Below are 25185 nucleotides of genomic sequence, written 5' to 3' on the forward strand. Positions count from 1 at the left end.
GTCTTTCCTTAGTCTCCCTTCGCCTGTCAGCATTGGGCAACCCTGATTTTTCTTTCTTGCTCTCGCTCAAGCAAAACACTTCTCTCTTTTTTTAATGCTGACTACTTCCTCTCTTCCTCAAGAAACCAAAGCCCAGCCAATTTGTTTCTCTTGCAAAGGGGCTTATTAGGGCATCTCTCAAATAAAGGTGATGTTCTCTCTACAAAGGAATTTTTGTACTAAATGCTAAGAGAACACAATTTTCTTCATGTTAGAATAGCTGCAATGTTTTTAGATTGTCCTCCTCATTAACTCCACTTCCTACTGTCACTTTCAAGATCTAGTGTCAGCACTTTTATTCTAAGTAGCTCATTTATATCTATTACTTTTCTTTTTCCACCCAATATTCCATGCAAACCTAGATACACCTCTCATCAGAATCTACCATGTACTTTCCAAGCTGATTAATATAATCTTAAATATTCAGTTTTTTTCCTTTGAAGACCTTTTAAAATTCTACCATTTGTACATATTTTAGGATTTAATTGAATGAAATGTTTGAAATGACTTGTTATTTAACTCAAAATGAATGCATGTAGCATATTTAGTAATCTCTCTCTTACTCCCACCTTTCTCTATGTGCCCCAACTGTTCTTGGCAACTATTTTGCTGTTTGGATTGGGGTTGTGTCTGAGAGGGCAGGAGATTTGAAAGGAAGAAAGAATAATTCTATGAAATTTTTTCCAGTGTTACTAAGAAGGGGAATTCTGATTGAAGATGGTTTATAGCTCCAGCCTGGGGCATAATTCTGTATCTGAAAGTTTAATAAGAACACTTGGAAGATATTGGGATAATGCTTAAGGAGGCTTCTTTTTGCTTTCAGCAAATGAGGCATTGAGATTTCCTTAAATACCTTGATTGTGTTGGATGTATTTGCAGCCCCTACTATCAAGAGATAGGGTCTCTTTTCTCCTCCCTTTTAACCTGGGCTGGCTTTTAAACTTGCTTTGGGCAATATAATGCTGTGGAGGTGATGTGTGACTTCTCAGCAAGGTCTTAAGATACCTTGCAGTTTCTGCTCATTTTCTTTTGGAATGTTCCCCCATCATACCAGAAATTAGAACTATCCTGCTAGAAAGGCATTGTAGAAGAGAACTGAGATACCCCAGCCAAGAGCCCTAGCTAACCACCAGACAAAGGATTGAGGTCACGCTAGACTTCCAGTTCCAGATGAACTGCCAGGTGACTGCAGCACACACGTGACCTCATAAGTGAACACATCAGAGGAACTGCCCACCTAAATTGCAGAATCATGAATAAATGCACATGTATCTCCAGTAGAAAGGGAAAGTGGATAAATTAAGGCAGGGTGGAACAATTGCAGGAGAAGTGTTCTGTAGTAGGAAAGAGGTGGTAGAATCTAGTCAAGAAAGGAAGGAACTAGATGCATGGAGGAGCTCATCCTCTATAACAGAAGGGAAGGCAGAATATATGGGTACACCTGAAGAAAAGAGGGCAGTTTTGGTGGGGATAACTTTTAAGTTCTCTTCTGATTGCTTCAGTTTTCTTGGTGTGAAGATAATGAGGGTGGTGGGGAGTTGTAGAGTTTGAGGCTAAAAGGAGGTGTGATTTGAAGAATGGGAATGAGATTGACTGTGGAAATTCAGTTGGATCACGGAGAAGAATGAGAAGCCCCTTGAGGTTAGTGTTTTTACATTTAGCCGACATCTGTCAAGTGTGTACTTTTCTCCAGACATATTCAGATGCTTAGATATAGGTGTGGAGTAGGTAGAAAGTTGGATTTAATCATGATTGGGGCTTAGAGTATGACAGAGTGAATGATGGTCAAGAAAATTGAGCATATATGCAAGGCAGTGGTTGCAGTGATGCCCATGGAATATACACCAATAAGTGGGGGAATGAGAGCATGAGATAGGTTAGGATTTTGGAAAAGGGGCAAGATAAATGGATTGAATGCAACCTGTCAGAGTATGTACCAATTGTGTTCTTGTTTAGCACCTGATTCTAGTGTGCATTATAATTTTGGGAAAATTATTTAAATATACCAATTTGTGCAATCTTAACCTTAGAATAAACTCTAAGATTTCTTTGCACCTCTAACAATTTGTTATTCTGTGATTCCATGTGAAAGCACATAATATATATACTAATGAAGAATAGATTCAGTTTTTAAAAAAAGATTATGGCAAACCTTGGTAAAGTTTCTCATGACACCTCAAGGTTAATTAGGCACTTAATTAATTCCCTTGCTTATTTGTTGCATTCTTTTTGGATGGTTGCTACATAGATAAGGATTTTTAGAATAGGTATTGAGAGGTATAATATCTGGAACATATTAAGAAACATACCTGGAATCACTGGAAGTATGGGCTAGTGGATAGAACTACACATTGGGAGGTAGAAATGCAGGGTTTCTACCTTGGTTTTAACTCTGTTCTCTTCTGTATAAATTATGTTTATTGCTTTTACTATATTTTATTAAAAGTCTTAGAAACTCTGTGATTGGTGCTTCACTTAAGTATTGACCAAATCAGAGCTAGTCACAGAAGTCCTGGAATAGAAGAATTGTGATTGTATTCTTTTCACTTGTCCATTAGAGTCTGGACTAGAAAATAGCAGCCATGATGGCATTTGGGGAGTGAAAGCAGATAACACTTTTTAACATCCCTGTCAAAGCCTTTTCATTTTAATTGAAAAGCCATGCCATAGCCCTTGCTGGCAGTTACAACTACTGTACCTTACTTCGACGATTGCAGTTTCCTCAGATGTGTCTCCTTTATTCCCTTGTCTCCTGCTACAGTTGATTCTTCATATAGAAGCCAGGAGTGATGTTTACAAAAGGTAAATCAGATCATTTTACTTCCCTCTTTGAAATCTTCCATTGACTTCCTATTAGATTTCCAGACTTCATTTTCATCTCTAAGATCTTACCGGAATTGGCCCATACTTTTCTCTGACCTCATCCTAAACTACTTTCCTTTTCATAAACTGTGCTTTAAACACACTGGCCTTTTACTGTTCCAAAAACATGTAGAATTCTTCTGTATCTCAAGGCTTGCAACCAAGGGGTCAGTCCATCTTACTTGAAAAGCTCTTTTAGACCTTCAGGGCTGAGTTTATCTTTTGTAAAAAAAATTGTTCGTTTAACTTTTTTTTTTAAACAGTTGACAGTTTTATTTTCACATTTCACAATACAAATGCTTTTTTCTTTTTTTTTTTAAGTCCCACTACTTCCTTGGAAAACTATTCTCTTCTTTGATAGGAAGGAGAACAAGTCTTCCTTGTCATGCTGTTAGAAAACACCCAGAGTCACAGCACCATGATCTCTTGGTGAAATAGAACAAGTAAAATAAAATGGATATAAAGAGGTTCTTGTCTCTCCTTATTTATCTGGTCGATTCATTCCTGGCCAAGTGGGCACCATCATGGGATGGGCTGGAGGTCTCATCACTGGGGGCCCAGGCATCTTTGACATGTGGCCTCCTGTACGCAGGTTCATTCTAGGAGTAGGTCCCATTGGCATCATCCCAGGAGGAGGAAGGCCCATCATTTGCATCATGGGAGGGCCCCATATGGGGTGCTGGCATCATACCAGGGTGAGGAGGACCCAGGAGACTGGGGGGAGGTGGGATCATTGCCCTTGAGGAGGAAGAACAGAGAATGGTGTAGGGGGCATCTTCCCTTGCTGAAAGGCAACGGTTATTTTCTCAATCAGGCTCTGAGCATGCTCTTCCATCCATTTCTGAAAGTAGTCTTTCACATTCTTTTTGTGTTTCTGACCACTGCAGTGTATCTTTCTCATTGATGGAGAGTCATGGGTGAGGTATGTTTTGCAGTAGTGACAATAAAACTTAGACATGTTGCTCTGTAGGCCATTGGGTGCTCCATCCTGCACCCCTGGGAAATGACTTGTTTGTTTACTTTTTGATTGGGTGTGTGTGTGTGTGTTTATTTTTGAGAGAGAGAGAGAGAGAGAGAGAAAGCAGGGGAGGGGCAGAGAGAGAGAGGAACAGAGGATCTGAAGCAGGCTCTGCAGTGAGAGCAGTAAGCCTGATGTGTGGCCCAAACCCACAAACTGTGAGATCATGACTTGAACTGAAGTCGGATGCTCAACTGATTGAGCCACGCAGGTGCCCCTACTTTTTGATTTTCTTTTTTTTTTTATTTATTAAAAAAAATTTTTTTTAACGTTTATTTACTTTTTGAGACAGAGAGAGACAGAGCATGAACGGGGGAGGGTCAGAGAGAGAGAGGGAGACACAGAATCTGAAACAGGCTCCAGGCTCTGAGCTGTCAGCACAGAGCCCTACGCGGGGCTTGAACTCAGGAGCCGTGAGATCATGACCTGAGCCGAAGTCGGACGCTTAACCGACTGAGCCACCCAGGCGCCCCTACTTTTTGATTTCTATCTCCCTTTGAACTAAACAGAAATAGATGATATGCACTGTCAGTCTCATTGGCTGGTATAGCTTCTATGCCTTGGAAAGCACTGGGTAGGTGCTCAACAAATACTTTTTTAATGGAGGGAAAAAAAGACCTCAAAAGTGGGTGGAGTAGAAGATAGCTTATCTGGAGTTAATGAGGCTAGGCTATTCTATGTCAAATTACTTAACTGTATTATCTGCCCCTTGACTTGTAAAGCTTTGAGTCTTGAAAGATTTGTAGCCTTCCGGATTGTCCTCTTAAAATACAATTAGCCTTGTGAGTTCATCTCTCAAATCAATGTCTACTAATATTTTGGTTCTTAGTGACCACCCAGGGAGAAATAGGACATAGAATGTGCAAGTGACAGACTGTCAGGAGCGGGGGTGTAAAAAAAACAGAGGGCAAAGGACCAGCAGGCAGGAATAATAGGGACAAAGAGATAAAAAGCTGGTAGCAGGAGAATTCTATCAGAATTTTGTCTACAGTGGGAATATTTTTGTTTCTCATTCTATAAGATAGTGCCCTGTTATCTGGTACTGTATCAGAAAGTTTTTTTTTTCTTTAAAGCAGTTTCTTGATAGTTTTTCAGGGTTACAAATAAATTGGAGAAGAAGGGAAAGCTAAGCATTCTCAGTTAAAAAAATAAAAGGTGGAAGCAACTATTGCATAAGATACTGTATGCTGCTCAGCATGAGTATTTCAGGGAAAGATTTGGTGTCTTGTAATGTTGCAGTTACTATGGTAACAATGCATTTTTAATGGTACCATTAAATGGCAGTGTAACTACTTGTAACTAAGGAGTGCTGAAGAGTCACAGCTGTGTTGTTTGGAGTTTATGTGTCTTTTCTACAGTATGGTTTTTAATGACTTAAAAATAAAAATGTTGTATAACAGAATATCACTTTGGTCCGTGATATATGTACTTTTAAGAAATAGAATGGAGAATGTTAATTATCCCGTTAACTATACCTTATACACACACACATACACACATGAGTAAACACATATATGTACATACTTTACAGATGAAGATCTGGAAAGAAGATTAAGTAGCTTTTCTCAGCTACTGACAGAATTTAGCTATTGACAGAATTAGCATGAGAGCTCAGGTTTTTGGACTGATATAACAGTTTCTTTCTGACCTTACATACTAGTTCTGCTCAACACAGCACTATGTATACAACACACTCTATATTCTTTTTACACATTGCAATTGGTAAGAAAGTGCAATGAATTTCTATCATCCTGTAGGGTTATAAGGTGGTTGGGACCTAGATCAAAGAGTAGTGAATAATATAATTGAAAGAGTCTGTAGATGGAATTCAAGAGATCCATAAACCCTTTAAAATTGTTTGCAAATAGGTATATGCATATGCTCATTTTTCTAATGAGGGACTTTATCAGATTCTCAAGGAATTGGTATCCTCTCCCAAAATAGGTGATGAATTACGGCTCTTTCCCAATTTAGGATATCAAAATGGAAAAGTAAATGGCATATTGAGAAAAATATTTGTTACGATTTGATAAAAGATTAATATTCTTAATTTATAAAGACAATATACACATCAGGCTAAACATCAAGACCCAGTTGATCCCCTGAAGCAAGGGAAACAGTAACAAAAATAAAATATTGGGACGACATCAAAATAAACAGCTTCTGCACAGCAAAGGAAACAATCAACAAAACTAAAAGATAATGTTCAGAATGGAAGATATTTGCAAATGACATATCTGATAAAAGGTTATTATCCAAAAAATATAAAGAACTTATAAAACTTAACACCCCAAAAACAAATAATCCAATTAGAAAATGGGCAGAAGACATGACTAGACATTTCTCCAAAGAAGATGTCCAGATGGCTAATATGGAAAGATGCTTATCATCACTTATCATCAGAGAAATGCAAATCAAAACTACAATGCGGTATCACCTCACACCTGTCAGAAAGGCTAAAATCAAAAACACAAGAAACAACAGGCTTTGGTGAGGATGTAGAGATAAAGGAATTCTCTTGCACTGTTGATGGGAATGCAAACTGGTGTGGCCACTGTGAAAAATAGTATGGAAAAGTTGAAATAGAACTACCCTACTATCCAGTAATGTGCTACTGGGTATTTACTCAAAGAATACAAAAACACTAATTCAAAGGGATACATGCACCCATATATTTATAGCAGCACAATTTACAATAGCCAAGATATAGAAGTAGCCCAAGTGTCAGTTGATGCATAGATAAAGAGGAGGTGATATATACATACAATGAAATATTATTCAAGCCATAAAAAGGAATGAAATATGCCATTGACAACAATGTGGGTGGAGCTAGAGAGTATAATGCTAAGTGAAATAAGTCAGAGAACAATGAATACTATATGATTTCACTCATGTGGAATTTAAGGAAGAAAAGAAACAAGGAAAGGGGGAAAAAAAAAGAGACAGACCAAGACACAGACTGAGCTATAGAGAACAAGCTGATGGTTACCAGAGGAGAGGTGGGTGGGGGGATGGGTTAAATAGATGATGGGGATTAAGGAGTGGACTTGTGATGAGCACTGGGTGATTTTTGGAATTGTTAAATCACTATATTGTGCACCTGAAATTAATATAACATTGTATGTTAAACTAACTCAAGTTAGAATAAAAATTTAAAAAAAGACCCAGTTGAAATTATAGTGAAGGAAATGAATGGAAGATATGCAGACGGGGAGTATAAATGGCTAATAGAAATGAAAATTATTCATCCTCTTTAGCCATCAATGGAATGCAAATTGAAACAATAAAAATTTTACCATTTTAACACAACGAATTAGTTCAGATTAAACACAACCACAGTAATGTTCTTTGTGATGAAGAGGTGAAGGGATAAACAGATTGCTCTACTGTTGCTAGGAGTATAAATTGGGGCAGAGGTTTTGGAAATCAAATTAATATTTCAAGTTAAGAGTTGTTATGCCCAGAATTTGTGATCCCCAAAGACCACCAGGGAGCCAAGTCCGATGCAAAAGCAGAGCCTTTATTCAAGCTAGCTCGAGCTCAATCCCCTAGCTGCACCTACCCGACCCAGCGGTGAGATGCGGGGAGAGAGTGAATTTCAAAAGCACAAAGGTTTTATTGGGGTCTAGGGGCAGTTGGTGAGGTCATGGCTGTGGCCTCAGCCGGTTGCCTGGGGAAGGGTGGGAGTCCTGTTAGGCAGGTGCCGGTCGTGTTTTGACTGGGAAGTCTGAATGGGTGAGTGGGAGGTTATTCAAGGGGAGGAGGCGTGGTCAAGGTGAAGGACACAGAACAAGATGGAGTCGGCTGGCATAGGCCCGCCCTTTCAGAGTCTTAAAAATGTTCATAACCAGTAATTCAAATTCTAAGGATAGAGTTCCATTCTAAGGCAATAATAAATGCTTACTAAAATTTGTTATAAAAGTATTTCTCCTTGTGGTATCTAAAATAGTAAGAAATATGAAAGAGTACACATATCCAACATAGGGAAAGGATTAAATAAATTACAGTATTCCTCGGAGTCCAATAAATTGTCTTGAAATTTTTGTTAATGGCATGGAAAACTCTTATGATATAATATTACATTTAAAAACAACACCTAGACTTCTAAAATGCTTATAGAGTATAATTCCAAAATGATATAAATAATAATATAAATTCCATAGAAATAAATTTAAAAATAATAGGAAGAAATAAACTAAAATATAAAATGGTTCTCTTCTGAGTTATGTGGTTAATAATTATTTTTCTCTTTTTTTGTGTTGTGTATTTTCTTAGATTTCTGAAGTGAATGTATATATTATCAGAAATGAAATAAAAATTATTTAAAAGTTTTGCTGAGTTTTTTTCTTGTATTACCTCGATTGTTCTAATTTGGCAAAAATCTATTGTCCTAAATAAAGAATGGCAGAAACTAGAAGGACATCTTTTGAAAAAAATTAGACTTTTTTTCTTTCATTTAAAAATTATATATGTAATCTCTTTTTTGGGTCAGATGTTGGGGAAATACATATGAATAAGACGTTGTTCCTGCCATGTACATTTTATAGTCTACTAGGAAGGATAGACATGTAATAACTATACTAAAATAGCTCCTGAGTACCTTGTAATATGACAACAGGAAGGAAGGAATAATGAAGTTTTCCTGAGGAAGTAGAGGGAAGGGGTGACATTTGGTTCCAGTCTCAAGTGATGGGTCATGACATGGGCCAAAGTGAAAGGATCTTCCTCATAAAGAAGGGTATGAGAGCACAAAAAGGCAATGCTGTTTAGAGCACAGGTGCCTTTGATTTGATTAGGAAGGTAGAGAAAGGCCATCTGTTGAAAGACCTTAAGATGTCTGTGTCTTATCTTGTAGGTACAAAGGGGTCATGAAAATCACTGAAAGAATCATTTAAATAAGTGATCAGATTTGATCAGATAAGTATGTGATGGAATAACCTCTTATCACAGCAACAGAAATTATGATATAATAGTCAATTGCTTCAGTAATGATTTAAATATTTTCATGGAAATTATACTCAATAAGGTAAAACTTAAAAAAAAATTAAAGTTCTATCAAGGTGCTATTTTCCACTGCATTATCTCATAGAGAGTGTTTGATATTGGGGATGCATTGGTGGGTCATACCATGATGTTAATGAGGCCAAAACCACAGTCACCCCTATTAATTTAGTTGGCAGAAAAAAGATTTTGTTTTGTGGCTGCCAGCTCAGTGAGGAAATTATTTAAAGAGCTGAACTGCATCCATACCAGTCTTAACTTTAAGTTGATTAAAGTGTGGATTCTCTACATGTGTTTCATTTACATATTCCAGTGAAGCCAAGTGGTGGTCCTTATGACAATAAAGTTATCAGATGGTTATCAGTTATCCCAGAATGCTCTGGCCATCTTTGGTTGGCCCAAGTATTATTCCTGAACTAAGTAACCTTCTTCCTCCCTCCCTCTTTCTCTCTCTCTTTTCTTTTTTCTTTTCTTCATTTTTATTTATTTTTGAGAGAGAGAGACAGAGTGCAAGTTGGGGAGAGGCAGAGAGAGAGGGAGACACAGAATCTGAAGCAGGCTTCAGGCTCTGGGCTGCCAGCACAGAGCCCGACATGGGGCTCAAACCCACAAACTATGAGATTATGACTTGAGACCAAGTCAGAAGCTCAACTGAGCCACCCAGGCTCCCCTCCCCTCCCCTTCCTTCCCTTCTCTTCCCTTTTATTTTCTTTCTTTCTTTCTTTCTTTCTTTCTTTCTTTCTTTCTTTCCTTTATTTTCTTTCCCCTTCCTTCCTTCCTTCCTTCCTTCCTTCCTTCCTTCCTTCTGTTGTTGTTTTGCTATTTTTATTTATTTTTAAAATTGAGACATAATTGGCATATAACATTGTACTAGTTTTAGGTATACAATGAAATGATTACAGGGGTGCCTGGGTGGCTCAACTGGTGGAGTGTCCGACTTTGGCTCAGATCATATCACAGTTCTTGAGTTTCAGCCCAGCATCAGGCTCACTGCTTTCAGTGCAGAGCTTGCTTCAGATCCTCTGCCCCCCTCTCTCTCTGCCCCTCCCCTGCTCACATGCTCACTCTCTCCAAAAGAAATAAAACATTAAAAAAAATGAAATGATTACAATAAATTTAGTTATCCATTACCACACATAGTTACAAAAATAGTTTTGCTTGTAATGAGAACTTCTAAGCTCTATTCTCTTACCACCTTTTAAATGTACAATATAGTTTTAATTATAGTTACTATGCTGTGTATTACATCCCCAGGACTTATTTATCTTATTAAACTGGAAGTTTGTACCTTTTGACCACCTGCACCCATGTTGCCCACTCTTCACTACCTGCCTCTGGCAGCCACATAATCTGTTTTCTGTATCTATGAGTTTAGTTTGTTTTTGTTTTTGTTTTGTTTTTAGATTCCTTTTTTAGAACTTCCATTGTTTTTCTTTAAAAAAATTGTTTTAATGTTTATTTTTCAGAGAGAGAGAGAAAGAGAATGAGGGAGGGGTGGGCAGAGAGGGAGGGAGACCCAGAATCTGAAGCAGGCTCCAGATTCTGAGCTGTCAGCACAGAGCCCCATGCAGGGCTCGAACCCATGAACCGTGAGATCATGACCTGAGCCGAAGTCGGATGCTTAACCAACTGAGCCACCAGGTACGCCCCAATTTTTTAATGTTTATTTATTTTGAGAGTGAGAGAGCATGTATGTGTGTGTGTGCGTGTGTGCATTGGGGGAGGGGCAGAGAGAGAGGAAGAGAGAGAATCCCAAGCAGGCTCTGTGCCACCAGCACAAAGCCTGACATGGGCCTTGATGCCAGGAACTATGAAATCATGACTCAGGCTGAAATCAGGAGTTGAAAGCCCAACCACTGAGCCACCCAGGTGCCCCTTTTAGATTCTGTATGTAAGTGATATCATACAGTCTTTGAAGGCCATCCATGTTGTAGCAAATGGCAGAATTTTCCTTTTTTTTTTTTAAGTTTATTTATTTATTTGAGGAGAGAGAACACAAGCAGGGGGTGGGGGCAGAGAGAGGATCCCAAGCAGGCCTATGCTGTCACTGCAGAACCTGATGTGGGGCTCGATCTTATGAACTGTGGAATCATGACCTGAGCCGAAATCAAGAGTTGGACGCTCAACCAACTGAGCCATACAGGCATCCCAGAATTTCCTTCTTTTTTTATGGCTGAATAATATTCATATGATATATGTGTGATATATACATATCACATTTTCTTTATCCATTCATCCTTTGATGACACATAAGTTGTTTCTGTGTCTTGGGTATAGTAAATAGTGCTGCAATAAGCATTGGGATACAGTTTTCTTTTTCTAAAAAAATTTTGTTTTTAATGTTTATTCATTTTTGAGAGATGGAGAGAGAAAGAGTGTTAGTGGGGGAGGGGCAGAGAGAGAGGGAGACAGAATCTGAAGCAGGCTCCACGCTCTAAGCTGTTAGCACAGAGCCCATTGGGGGACTTAACTCATGGACCATGAGATCATGACCTGAACTGAAGTCGGATGCCCAACCCACTGAGCTACCCAGGCACCCCAGTTATCTTTTTAAGATAGTGATTTTGTTTCCTTCAGATAAATACCCAGGGTGGAATTTCTGGATCATATGGTATTTCTATTTTTAATTTTTTAAGGAACCTCCATACTGTTTTCCATAGTGGTTGCACCAATTAAGATTCCTCCTGACAGTGCACAAGAGTTTCCTTTTGTCCACCAACTCACCAACACCTGTTATTTCTTGTCTTTTTGATAACAGAAATTCTAACAGGTGTCAGGTGATATCTCATTGTGGTCTAAACTTTATATATTCATGAGTTACAACATGGGTGTACTTGCCTTGAAGTTTCAGATATCAGTGTTTTTCAAGAGGATCAGTTTTTTTCAGGACTCTTATTCATTATTTCTGAATTGTGGTGTTCTCTTGCCTCTTAGTTGTAATAGTAGGAGAGTTAAGAGTAGTAATAGAGATAAACAACCTCCAAATTAACCTACATCTATACTCACATTCTTGGTTACATTTTAAAACCACCTATCAGTTTAGTTTATATTTAAGATGTGTAACTCCAGACAAGTGGGGTTAGTTTTGGTTCCTGGGTACTTGTGGTGATTATGTATAAATATTACTTAAGCATTTCTTGATACCCATTTTTCTTCTATCTGCTGAGTGGTACATGCTATTCCTTCCCTTATTTAAGATGATAACATTGCCCAGTGGAAGAGTATTAGTTTGGGACACAGAAGACAGTCCAATTTCAACTTCAAAAGTTTCATCTATGATTTTTAGCCAGGAATCATTTAAACTCACAGTAATTCATTTTCCCTATATATATATTTTTTATTTTTTAGTCATATGTTAGCCCAAGTTGGTTATCTGAGACTTAGGTGATGAACTGACTATTTAGAGAAATATTGAAATAGAAGAAGAATTCAGGAAAGGATTTTAAAAAATAGGAGTAATTTATGGAAGATACGATAAAACGATAGTAAGGAAGATAATGAAGTGTGAAATGTAGGGAATCTCCATGAGAGGTAGATATGTACAAGAAAATCCAGGGACCAAGAGAACATGAGCTGGTTTTGTTAAAGGAAAGTAGGGGATGATCTGAAATAGTAATAATAATAATGATGATAATGTCAGGACTTTCAATGAAAGGACTTTCAAATATCTGATGTAGAAGGCTCTGGAGAATGAGACATAAAGAAGTAATTTAGTGAGGTAAATTATGGGGGATATTTTTCTGTTTTGTGGTAATAGGGCAGGATGAATCACAAGCCATAGACTAAACTTGGTTTGTTTACTTGGAGTCTAAGAAAACAGCTTAGGGCTATTTACTAAAACACCCTTGGAAATATTATATGTAGATACCTCTTTGATAGATTATACTCTACTTTTGCTCTGAGATTTTCAACATTAGAGAAGAAATGTGTTTTTTCAGAGCTTTAAAAATTTTTTAATAGACTTTATGGAGCAGTTTTAGGTTTACAGAAAAATTGTGCAAAACTACAGAGAGTTCCATATACCTACCTCTTTCCCTCTACACAGTTTCCCCTATTATTAACATCTTAGGTTGGTGTGGTATATTTGTTACAATTAATGAACCAATATTGATGGACTATTATTATTATTATTATTTTTAATATGAAATTTATTGTCAAACTGGTTTCCATACAACACCCAGTGCTCATCCCAACAGGTGCCCTCCTCAATACCCATCACCCACCCTACCCTCCCTCCCACCCCCCATCAACACTCAGATTGTTCATAGTTTTTAACAGTCTTTTATGGTTTGGCTCCCTCCATCTCTAACTTTTTTTTTCCCTTTCCCTCCCCCATGGTCTTCTGTTAAGTTTCTCAGGATCCACGTAAGAGTGAAAACATATGGTATCTGTCTTTCTCTGTATGACTTATTTCACTTAACATAACACTCTCCAGTTCCATCCATGTTGCTACAAAAGGCCATATTTCATTCTTTCTCATTGCCACGTAGTATTCCATTGTGTGTATAAACCACAATTTTTTTTATTCATCCATCAGTTGATGGACATGTAGGCTCTTTCCATAATTTGGCTATTGTTGAAAGTGCTGCTATAAACATTGGGGTACAAGTGCCCCTATGCATCAGCACTCCTGTATCCCTTGGGTAAATTCCTAGCAGTGCTATTGTTGGGTCATAGGGTAGATCTATTTTCAATTTTTTGAGGAACCTCCACACTGTTTTCCAGAGCAGCTGCACCAGTTTGCGTTCCCACCAACAGTGCAAGAGGGTTCCCGTTTCTCCACAGATGGATTATTATTAACTAAAATCCATAGTTTACATAAGAGTTCACCCTTTATGCTGTACATTCTACTGTTTTTGACAAATGCAGAATGTCATAGATCTACTATTACAGTATCGCACGGAATAGTTTCAATGCCTAAAAATTTTCTGTGCTCCCTCTAATCATCCTGCTCTCCTTCCTGTTATTTCTTCCTTTCTCTCCTTCCCTTGCCCTGAACCACTGGCAACCATGCATCATTTTATTGTGTCCCACCCCTAGTTTTGTCTTTTCCTCAATGTGATATAGTTGGAATGATCACTATATAGCCTTTTCAAATTGGCTTCTTTAACTTAGCAATATGCATTCAATTTTCCTCCATGTCTTTTTGTGGTTTGATAATTTCTTTATATTGATGAATAAAATTCCAAAATTATATGGATGTACCATAGTTTGCTTATGCATTTACCTATTTAAGGACATATTGTTGCTTTCAAGTTTTGGTAATTATGAATAAAGCTGCTACAAACATTTGAGTGCAGTATATTAAAAAAAACTCACTTAAGTAAAATAGTAAGTAGTGCAGTTGCTGGATCATATGGTAAAAGTATGTTTAGTTTTGTAAGAAACTGCCAAACTGTCTTACAAAGTTGGCTGTGCCATTTTGTATTCCCACCAGTGATGAATAAGAGTTTCTTTTGCTTCACATCCTCACCAGTATTTTGGTCGTGTCACTGTTTGGATTTTAGTTATTTTATAGATATTAGTGGTATGTCAATATTGTTTGAATTTGCAGCTCTCTAATGACATATGATATTGAGCATCTTTTCAAAGTTGTTTTCTTATTGTTGAATTTTATGAGTTCTTTGTATATTTTGGATACAAGTCCTTTATCAGATATGTGTTTTGCAAAGATTTTTCTCCCAGTATGTGGCTTGTCTCTCCAGTTTCTAAACAGTGGCTTTTGCAGAGCAGAAGTTTTTAATTTCAATGAAGTTATATTTATCAATTTTATTCTTTCATTGATTGTACTTTTGTTGTATCAAAAAATTCATCACCAAAGTCAAGATCACCTTACTTTTCCCCTATTTTAGCTTCTAGAAATTTTAAAGTTTTGCATTTTAATTAAGTGTATGATCCATTTGAGTCAATTTTTGTGAAAGTGTAAGTTCTATGTCTAGATTCTTTTTTATTTTTTCTTTTGCATGTGAATGTCCAGTTGTTCCAGCACCATTTGTTGAAAAGACAGTCTGTTTTTGATGGAATTGTGTTTGCTTCTTTGTCAAAGATCAGTTGACTGTATTTGTGAGGGCCTGTGTCTGGACTTTGTGTTCTGTTGCATTGATTTTTTTTTTGCCAATATCACACTATTTGATCACTGTAACTTTATAGTAAGCCTTGAAATTGGGCAGTACCAGTCCTCTAGCTTTTTTCTTTAGTATTGCATTGGCTATTCTGGGTCTTTTGCCTTTTCATATAAACTTTGAAGTCATTTTGTTGATAATCCAGTTTGTGTGATGCATTGTAAGCAGAGAGATGGAAACACAGAGATGTAAGCAGAGAGATGGAAACTAAGAAAGAATAAAAAAGAAATGTTAGAAAAATAAAGAATACCTTTGGGGCCCTTGGGTAGCTCAGTGGTTAAGTGTCTGACTCTAGATTTTTGCTCAGGTCATGATCTCATGGTTTGTGAGATCAAGGCCCATATCAGGCTCTGAGCTGACAGTGTGGAGCCTGCTTGGGATTCTCTCCCTCTCTCTGCCCCTTCCCTGCTTGTGCTGGCTTTCTCAAAATAATTAAAAAAAAAAAAGATTAAAAAAATGAATAATACCTTTGATAGGCTCATCAGCAGAGGAAAGACTCAGAGAGAATGAAATTAAAAAGCAAAAAGAAAAGAATGAAAAAACATGACACAGGATATCTAAGAACTGTGGGGCAGTTGTGGGACATGTGATGTGTGTAATGGGAATGACAGAGGAGAAAAGAGAAAGGAACAGAAGAAATGATTGAAATAATAATGATTGGGAATGTTCCAAAATTAATTACAGACACCAAACTATAAATCCTGGAAGCTCAGAGAACAGCAAGCGGGATATATACCAAAAATTCACACTTGAGCATATCATATTCAAACTCAGAAAATCAAGAACAGAGAAAAAAATCTTGAAAGGAGAGGTGGGGCTCCTTATCTATTGAGTACCTTATCTGTAGAGTAGCAAGGATAGGAATTACATCACACTTCCCTTTACATACCATGCAAACAAGAAGATAGGGAAGTGAAATATATAAAGTGTTGAATGAAAACCCCCATCAAACCAGAATTCTGTATCTAGCAAACTTATCTTTCTAGAGTGAAAGAGATAGAAACTCTTTTAAAACAAACAAAAATTCAGAAAATGTGTTGCCAGTACACCTACTATACAATAAATGTTTTAAAAATTTCCCAGAAAGAGGAGCAATGATATAAGTCAGAAAGTAAGATCTACATGTAGAAAGAAAATGTTAGAGAAGGAATAAATAAAGGTAAAATAACATTTTTATTTTTCTTATTAATTGATAGAACAAATAATAGCAACATATATTGTGTGGTAGTAGCTTATGGATAAATAAAATGAATAATAGTAATCTTATTAAGGTCAGCTGGCAGGAACAGGAATATTTTATCAGATACCTGAACTACCTATGAAGTGGTATAATGTTACTGGCTTTAGATTAGTTGAAAATGTTTATTGCAAGTCAGCTGAACACCGTACTTTGCACATTGTCATTACAGATGTTGATTAGGATATTCCTCTTTGAATATCTGTTTAGGATATAGTCAGCATTTTCTCCTCGTCTATATAACTGATCAAAGCTGTTCAGTTCCATCCCCAATCAGTAGCATTGACTATAATATTCTGCCTGCTCCCATTTCCCCTCCCTTCTCTCTGCTTTCTCAAGGTTAAAGGTGCTGACAGAAAGAGAGTTGATGAATGTTAGTGAAGAGGGGGCTGCAAAATGAAATTCATCTTTTTCTTACACATATTTATGTCTTTGAAGGGACATGCAATTAAAAAAATACATGAGGTGAATTGTCATTGAGATCTATTTATTTTCTAGGTGGTAATAGCAAACGACAACAGCAATGCAATTTTTGTTGAGTGTATGGTGACATGTTAAGTACTGTGAGGAGCAGATATGAGAGGTCTTGTCCTTATTTTAATAATTTTTATTTCTGTCAAAGCCCTTATTTCCAGACAACAGGATCTAACAGATTTTAGTGGAAAAATGATTTGCTGGCTCACAAAATTGCCAGGAGGACTAGAGAAGCTGACTTGGGGTCTATGCCACAGAACTGGCCAGCAAAGATGCCTCTGCCTCTCTGTCCTCCCCCACTCCCCACCTCCTGTCCATATGCATTTGCACTTTCAGCATCTATGGCTTGGGAAGATGGATGCCACCCTATCACCATTGCCCTTGTGGACCTGCTGCAAACCCCCTTTTTCACCAGAAAATTCTTTTCAATCTCTACTTTGTGTCACTAGGACTCAGTTCAAAGCCTGATGTGGGTTCATCAGATAAGTGACAGCTATCAGTTTCCTTGAAACTGTAGTTTAGATACTAACAGCATCCTCATTAGTTGAGAGCTTGCTAGAGTTGCAAATTATGTGGCTCCAGTGTCTTACTGAGTCAGAATCTCAGGGAGTATTTTAACAAGTTCTCTTGGTTTGGGGAATCCTCAGGCATAGCACACCGTGCCCACTAAAGTCTGAGAAGGGATTATGTAGGTAACGTATCCATACCTGCCATGGAAGCCAGGAAACAAAAAGTGGCAGGAATTTTCAGCTTTTATAGTAGGGGGTGGCCCAGCCTGTCCTGAAGATTGACAAGTTAGGGGGAGTCCTAGGACATAAGAAAAGGGTTCAGTTGTTAAGTAGCCAAAAAGAATGATACCTGTTCAGTATGGCTATTGTTCTTAAGAATGTTGTTGCTGAACTTCCTGCAGTCTATAATGATTAACCAGTGGAATTTAATCTGCTTTGTTAAGCGTACCTCAGAGTTAGCTATATCCCTATTAACCACACTCCACCACGTGATTGTGCTGTCTTCTTTAGTGACTCGTATCATGCTCACTGTCATTTTTCTTTTCCCTCCTCCCTTCTCCTCTCTGCCTCTCTAATGTTCCTTCTTGTTTCCTCTAGGATCATTTCAAAGTTGATTGGAGGTGTCTTCCCTTAAGGTTTCAGTGAGAAGGGAAGTCGTTTTTCTGTATTAAAGGCTGCAGTAATCACTGGTTTATGGAGTTAATAAAGCTTTTAGGGGCAATCTTTTTTATTTTTTATTTTTTAGGCAGGCTAAGAAATTATACACCCAGGGCTTGCTCTAGGCAAAGCGTTGAAGCTGAGAATTTGATTTTAGTGCCTCTGAGCTGTCTTTCCTTCTTTCCCCTCTCACAGCTTCCCTTCTTATTTCACTTTCACCTTCAGTTATAAGCTGCCCTCCATCTCTCACCCCAATCAAAACTTGCTCTTAGGTAAGAATGCTATCCTTAATGACTCTATCAGTCAATAATACACAGAATCACCTCTCTGAGAGTATTTAAAGTACCCCACCGCCTCCAGTAGAGGAATCAAAGGTTTTGTTTTCGCTGAAAACAAATTTCAAAAACAGTAGTCAATTGGAGAAGTTATGACTTGTACCCACTCATTTGATGAATTAAGGGATCCTACTCATAAACTTCCTCCACTATTTTCCCCACTGATTTTAATTTTCTCAGACTCATAGTTAGAGAAGGTATCAGAACTTTCTCCACTCTACCTATGACTCATGACAGGTGAAAAACCCTGGAAGAGATGTATTGCAGGAATGCTCTGGCTTTCAGGAGCCAACATAGGAATGTTCTACCCTCCTCCTCTCCTATTCACCCCCCACTTCTCCAATTCAGAGACTCCTTTTTCATGATTCAGAAATAGCCCTTGTCAGAGTTGCTAGCTGTTATATGCCCTCCTTGCCGGAGCCAATCTTTCCCGTGGTCTTGACTTCTTGACTGTATCATTCAAGGATCAAGGTCCCAAATAAACCATTTCTTTATAGCACATCTTAAAATTCTTTTCAGAAGAAAGAAATGTGACCCTTCTATTTTTCATAGCCAATAACTTAAGGGACTGGCATCTGGGTTGATTGGACTACCCCGTCCTTGTGGAAAAAGGCACTTTTTAGGAGATAAATGAGGACAGGGAGTTCTGTTTTATAGAGGTGATCTTGAATTTGACCCTAAGCACATATAGTATAGGGTAAACATCAGGTTAATGTAAACAATCACAGCAGAAATTGGATGAGGAGACTGGAAAATGGAACCAGATCTCACAGTACCCAAAGTGTTATAATGCCAATAATTGGGTTTCTCTGTGGTTGGAATTAACTTTAAAATTTGTTTTTTTATTTTTGAGAGACTGAGGGCAAGCAAGGGGAGGGACCGAGAGAGAGGGAGACACAGAATGTGAATCAGGCTCCAGGCTCTGAGCTGTCAGCACAGAGACCTACGTGGGGCTCGAACTCATGGACCGTGAGATCATGACCTGAGCCGAAGTCAGATGCTTAACCGACTGAACCACCTAGGCACCCCTGGAATTAACTTTTAATACCAACTTAATTGTTAACAGAAACAATGACATTTATGTGATGTAGTTACTAGGAGTGAATGATGATAAAGAAATTTAAAAATTTTGTATGAAAAAAGATAAACTGGAAAAAATATATCACAGACAAGTTGTTAATATATCTAATATATAAGAGGTACTAAAAATAGAGAATATACCAAAATTCTATAGAAAAATTGGCACAGGATTTGAACATGCAGTTAGTATGAAAAGAAGTAAATATGTCCTACAACATATAAATAGACATACAACCTTGTTCACATTGAGAGAGACAAATCAAAATTAGGCTGATACTTTTTCTTACCTATCAATTGTAACTGCCTCTGTAAATATCATTGTTTGATACTCATCATATTCTGTTGGGGAGCCTGGATAGAAATAGGCATTTTAATTTATTGCTTATAGAAGGCAAAGTTGTAGAACTCCTATGGGATGGATATCATTCTGTCTAGCAAAATTACATATACATGTGTGTTTTGACCTACAATCCTACTTTTAGGTATCTATTAAGATTTGCTGGCAAAAACCACAAAATGACTGATATGCAAGGTAATTTATTGCAGTACCATCTCTAATGGAAAAGACTGGGAACAATACAATTGATCATCAGTAGGGCAACTGGTAAATAAATACTGGTGCAGTTACATAATGCACTACTATGTAGATGTAGTCAGAAATGGGAATGAGCTCTATACATTGCTATAGAAGGATCTCTAGGATATAGCAAGATACAGAGGAGCATGTACAGTATGCTATCTTTTATTTAAGAAATTAGGGAGGGATAGGAATATAATATATATAATATTCACATATTATATACAAAATATAGTATGAAACATTTAATATATAATGTGCAATGCATAATAATAATTGCTAAAGTATTAGGATTTTCCAGAAATTTAGAACTGATAGGATATGTGTGTGTATACAAAGATATATATATATATATATATATATATATATATATATATATATCTTTATTTTATTTTAAGGAATTGGTTTATACATTTATGAAGATTGGCTATTCCAAAATATTAAAGGTGGGCTAGCAGGCTGGAGACCTAGGAAGAATTAATGTTGTAGTGTGAGTCTCACTTTGCTGGCAGATTCCTTCTTGCTTGAGGGAGGTCAATCTTTTGCTCTATTCAGGCCTTCATCTGATTGGATGATGCCCACTGACATTATGGAAGGCAATCTGTTTTGATCAAAGTCTACCAATTAAAATGTAAATTTCATCCAAAACACTGTCATAGAGACATCCAGAATAATGTTTGATTAAATATCTGGACACTGTGGCCCAATCAAGTTGACACATTAAATCACCTATCACAACTATAAATAATATGGGATATATTTGCTTATATTTAAAAAAATGAGGTGCGCCTTAGTGGCTCAGTTAACCGTCTGACTTCAGCTCGGATCTCATGGTTCGTGAGTTCGAGCCCTGCATCCGGCACTGTGCTGAGAGCTCAGAGGGTGGAGCCTGCTTCGGATTCTGTCTCGCTCTCTCTCACTGCCCCTCTCCCACTCGTGCTCTGTCTCTCTCAAAAATAAATAAACATTTAAGAAAAAAAAAAAAAAGAATGAAAGGGAAAAGCTCAAAACTGATTTTCAATTTTTTTATTTTTAAAATTTATTGTTTATTATTTTTTCTTTTCGTTTTGTTTTAATGTTTTTTTCCCCTTATTTTGAGAGAAAGAGAGTGTGAACAGGGGAGGGGTAGAGAGAGAGAGGGAGACAGAGAATTCCAAGCAGGTTCTGTGCTGTCAGTGCCGAGCCTGATGTGGGGCTTGAACCCACAAAACGTGAGATCATGACCTGAGCCAAAATCAAGAGTTGGACTCAGCGAACTGAGCCACCTAGGTGCCCCTATTTTTTGTTTTTTAAAGTTTTATTTATTTAAGTCATTTCTACATCCAACATGGGGCTGAAACTCACAACCCTGAGATCAAGAGTTGTACCTGTTCTAATAAGCTAGCCATGTACTCCCTAAAAACTGATTTTTTAAACAGTGATTCCCATGCAGGGGCTCCTGAGTGGCTCAGCCCTTTAAGCGTCTGACTTTGGCCCAGGTCATGATCTCATGGTTCCTGAGTTTGAGCCCCACTCTGTGCTGATAGCCTGGAGCCTGCTTTGGATTCTGTGTCTCCCTCTCTCTCTGCCCCTCCGTGCCTCCTCTCCCGCCGAGCCCGTGCTTTGTCTCTGTCTCTCTCAAAAATAAATAAACATTAAAAAAAAACTAAAAGTGGTTCCCATGGATAGAAAAGATGTGGACACTTGAATTTTCTGAATGTACCTTAGTTTTGATTTTGGAATTATGTAATTTTTTTTGTAATTATAAAACAAAATTAAATCAACATTAAAAAGCAATTCTATGCTATATGTCTTTCTCTGTATGATGTATTTCACTTAGCATAACACTCTGTTTTCACTCTTATGTGGATCCTGAGAAACTAAACAGAAGACCATGGGGGAGGGGAAGGAAAAAAAAAAGTTAGAGAGGGATGGAGCCAAACCATAAGAGACTCTTAAAAACTGAGAAGAAACTAAGGGTTGATGGGGGGTGGGATGGAAGGGAAAGTGCACCTGTTGGGATGAGCACTGGGTGTAGTATGGAAACTAATTTGACAATAAATTTCATATTAAAAAAAAGAAAAATTAAAAAAAGCAATTCTAAAAAGTTGAGAGGAAAATAAAACAAATGAACTTGTGTACAAAGTTGGTGGCTTACCTACACTGCAACAAATATTTTGGGTGAATTTATGGCACATCAGTTTGACAGTGTATATCCTTGATGGGACATATCTTAAAGTCAAATAAGAAATTTTAAACTTTTTAAAACTTTTTAAAAGATTCATGTCTTTGGTTAGAATAATGGTATTCTTATTTTGAAAATATATTATACAAACAGTTGGCTTAAATGATTAATTTTAATAATGTCATAAACAACCTTCTTTTTCAGCATAAAGGACAAGAGATACAAATACAGAAACAAAATTAAATAATTATATAACCTTCCTAAATTTCTAAATTTGAGTTCAGAATTTTATTTATTTTATTTATTTAAAAAAATTTTTAATGTTGATTTATTTTTGAGAGAGAGAGTGGGAGCGGGGAAGGGGCAGAGAGAGGGAGACAGAGAATCTGAAGCAGGCTCCAGGCTCTGAGCTGTCAGCACAGAGCCCCATGTGGGGCTCAAACTCACAAACCATGAGATCATGACCTGAGCCAAAGTCAGATGCTCAACCGACTGAGTCACCCAGGCACCCCTTGAGTTGGAAATTTTAATGTGGGCTCATGATGTATTATATCTGTCCATCAAAAAGGCTAGCAACAGTGATCAACCCAGTAGCTAAGAGTACTCTTGATGCCTAGATTATGGTCTATAATTGTCATGTCTCCTAAAAGGAATTGATATTCCTTGGGTGAAGAGCTAATTTCGGGTCTTTTGGAGAATATGTGAAAAATGACTTTGAAATATCTTTGCTGTGTCAAAAAGCAAGGAGGCTAGCTAGCAAAGACAACTGGGGTCATGTCAAAAGGACTCACAAGCTCATGGGAGGGGCTCGCACTAACCAACAGTGATGGTGTGATTTGAATATGAAAAAGAATAATTACTACAATGGATTGAAAAATATAAAATATGTTTAAAACCCATTAGTACATAAGGATAATGATTCATTGGTCATCACATTATTATTAAGGATAATGATTTATTGGTCATCATATTATTATTCTGAAAACAGGTGAAGAAAGGGAAGAATCAAACTCTTGAACAAACTCCATAATCTGAACAGACACTATTTCAGGATAACCAAATAGTTCTTGTGGGAAAACACTTTCTTAAGGAATATCAGCTAACAAATGAAAAAGGAACAATGGAATTATTTGCATTTTATACCTCTAATTTAATTATACAAAGGACATAGGCAATGGTCATTATTGGCTGCTAAAATCATCAGCATAAGAGATAAGGTATCCCTGGAGCTCATGCAGCATCCTCTTGGACCGCCTCTGATTTTGGCCTCATCTATGGCAGACAGATCTGTTGCATTCACATTCCTCCTCTCCCACTGCCAGCACCCCTCAATGCATGTGGAGTCTTTTTGTTCTATGCTCCTCTGCCTTCCTTCTTACCTCTTTGAGTTGTCCTGGCTCCAGCATTCATAGTCAGACCTGAGTGTGGAAGAGGTAATGTCCCCAGGAGCAACCCTCAACAAAGAGGGACTGAAGGACAAATGCTCCTGCCTCCTATTTTCTAGGTGGCCATTCTTGAAGGTCTTCTGCATGCTTCTCAGGAGGACTTAGTGGAGTTGCTAATACACACTTTCATTTCTTTTTCTTCCTTTCCTGTGTCTCTGGCCCTGTACCTTCACTGCTGCTTCCTCAGATCAGCTCCCAAATAAGCCTCTTGCATTCAAGTTCTTGCTCCAGACTTTTACTTGGAAAAAACAAAACTAGAACAGAAATTCTATAATGGATAGATCAGGCTGACAACACATGAGCTCACTGGTTCATGATGTCACAGAAAGAGAGAAAGGTAGATACTGTGTTTCTAGCACCATATATATTCTCTCCAAATGTTGAGCTTGAATCTGACCAAGCCTCCAGATTTAATTACTAGTTCATAGTAGTTATCAGTACCAGTAATCCAGAATGTGGGAAATTCTGCAGAACAAATGGCACAGTTTCTGCCACAACTAAATTGTACAAGAAAAAAGAGGGAAGAGAAAACTAGATTAAAATACACTTAAGAGATATCAGTCAAATCTAATGGTTTATTTAATTTCATTTTTTATTAAAAAAATTTTAAATTTTATTTTTGAGAGAGAGAGAGAGAGAGAGAGAGAGAGAGAGATACAGAGTGTGAGCAGGGGAGAGGCAGAGAGGGAGACACAGAATGCGAAGCAGGCTCCAGGCTCTGAGCTGTTAGCACAGAACCCAGCCTGAGATGGGGCTCAAACCCACAGACTGGGAGATCATGACCTGAGCCAAAGTTGCTTAACCGACTGAGCCACACAGGTGCCCCAAAATCTAATTATTTAGAACAAGCTATAAAAATGATAAACTATAAAAATGATACACTAATTATGGAAGTTTAAAGAGATTAAGGAGCTGTTATTAATTTTGTGTGGTATTTAACTGTCCTATTTTGTGGAGATGTTCACTAAAGTATTTGGGAATGAAATGGTAAGTTTAGGATTTGCTTTATAATAATCTAGTGGGTAGGGAAGTGGGTGGGTTATGGACGAAATGAGATAATCTCATGTAAGTGGCATGGGGGTGGGTGATGGATATACAAGGGTGGGGGCGCTGGTGGTGGAAGTGTTACTATACCCTTCTCTTCACTATTGAATAGGTATGAAAATAAGTGTAATGCATTTGTTTCCCCCAAGAAGACATGTTTCTTAGGATGCAGAAATGAGAAACTACTATACTAGAAGTTCCAAAACAGACATATGCTGTGACCTTATGCTGAGCCATTTGGCTCCTTTATCCCTCTGGGATTGTTATTTGTGAAACATGAGTGCATGCAGATTAACACCTTGCTTTCTTGCAGGAAGTGCTAGGCTCCTATTAAGCAGGGAATGCTCTTTGAGTAATCTTTGGTGACTATAAGGAGCTGAGAGAGATGTTTTGGTGAAGTGTGCCCATGTGCTCAATGTCTGTGAGGAGTCAACAGATTCCTTCCCTTAGATGGTATCTATTTTGATGATGTCTCTGAACCTATATTCTTTGAAGCAAGGGGTAAATATTGTTAACTCTGTTTATCTTACAGCACCCATCCCAGTGTCTTCATTACATAATGTTTCATTATAGTTGATAGTGTGAATGTGTTGGGTGGTTTTCACCTGGTAAGAGAGGCTT

At 37.6% G+C, this 25185-nt stretch overlaps 1 protein-coding gene and 1 pseudogene across 1 annotated transcript in view; one reads left to right on the forward strand and one right to left on the reverse strand.

The window, feature by feature from the left end:
* METTL4 (methyltransferase 4, N6-adenosine) overlaps positions 1-25185 on the forward strand; it is a 249810-nt gene that overhangs the window by 103812 nt on the left and 120813 nt on the right. The window lies entirely within an intron of this gene.
* LOC122204129 lies at positions 2445-3960 on the reverse strand (annotated as a pseudogene).

The sequence above is a fragment of the Panthera leo genome, chromosome D3, assembly GCF_018350215.1.
Source record: "Panthera leo isolate Ple1 chromosome D3, P.leo_Ple1_pat1.1, whole genome shotgun sequence".
NCBI classification, from domain to species: Eukaryota; Metazoa; Chordata; class Mammalia; order Carnivora; family Felidae; genus Panthera; species Panthera leo.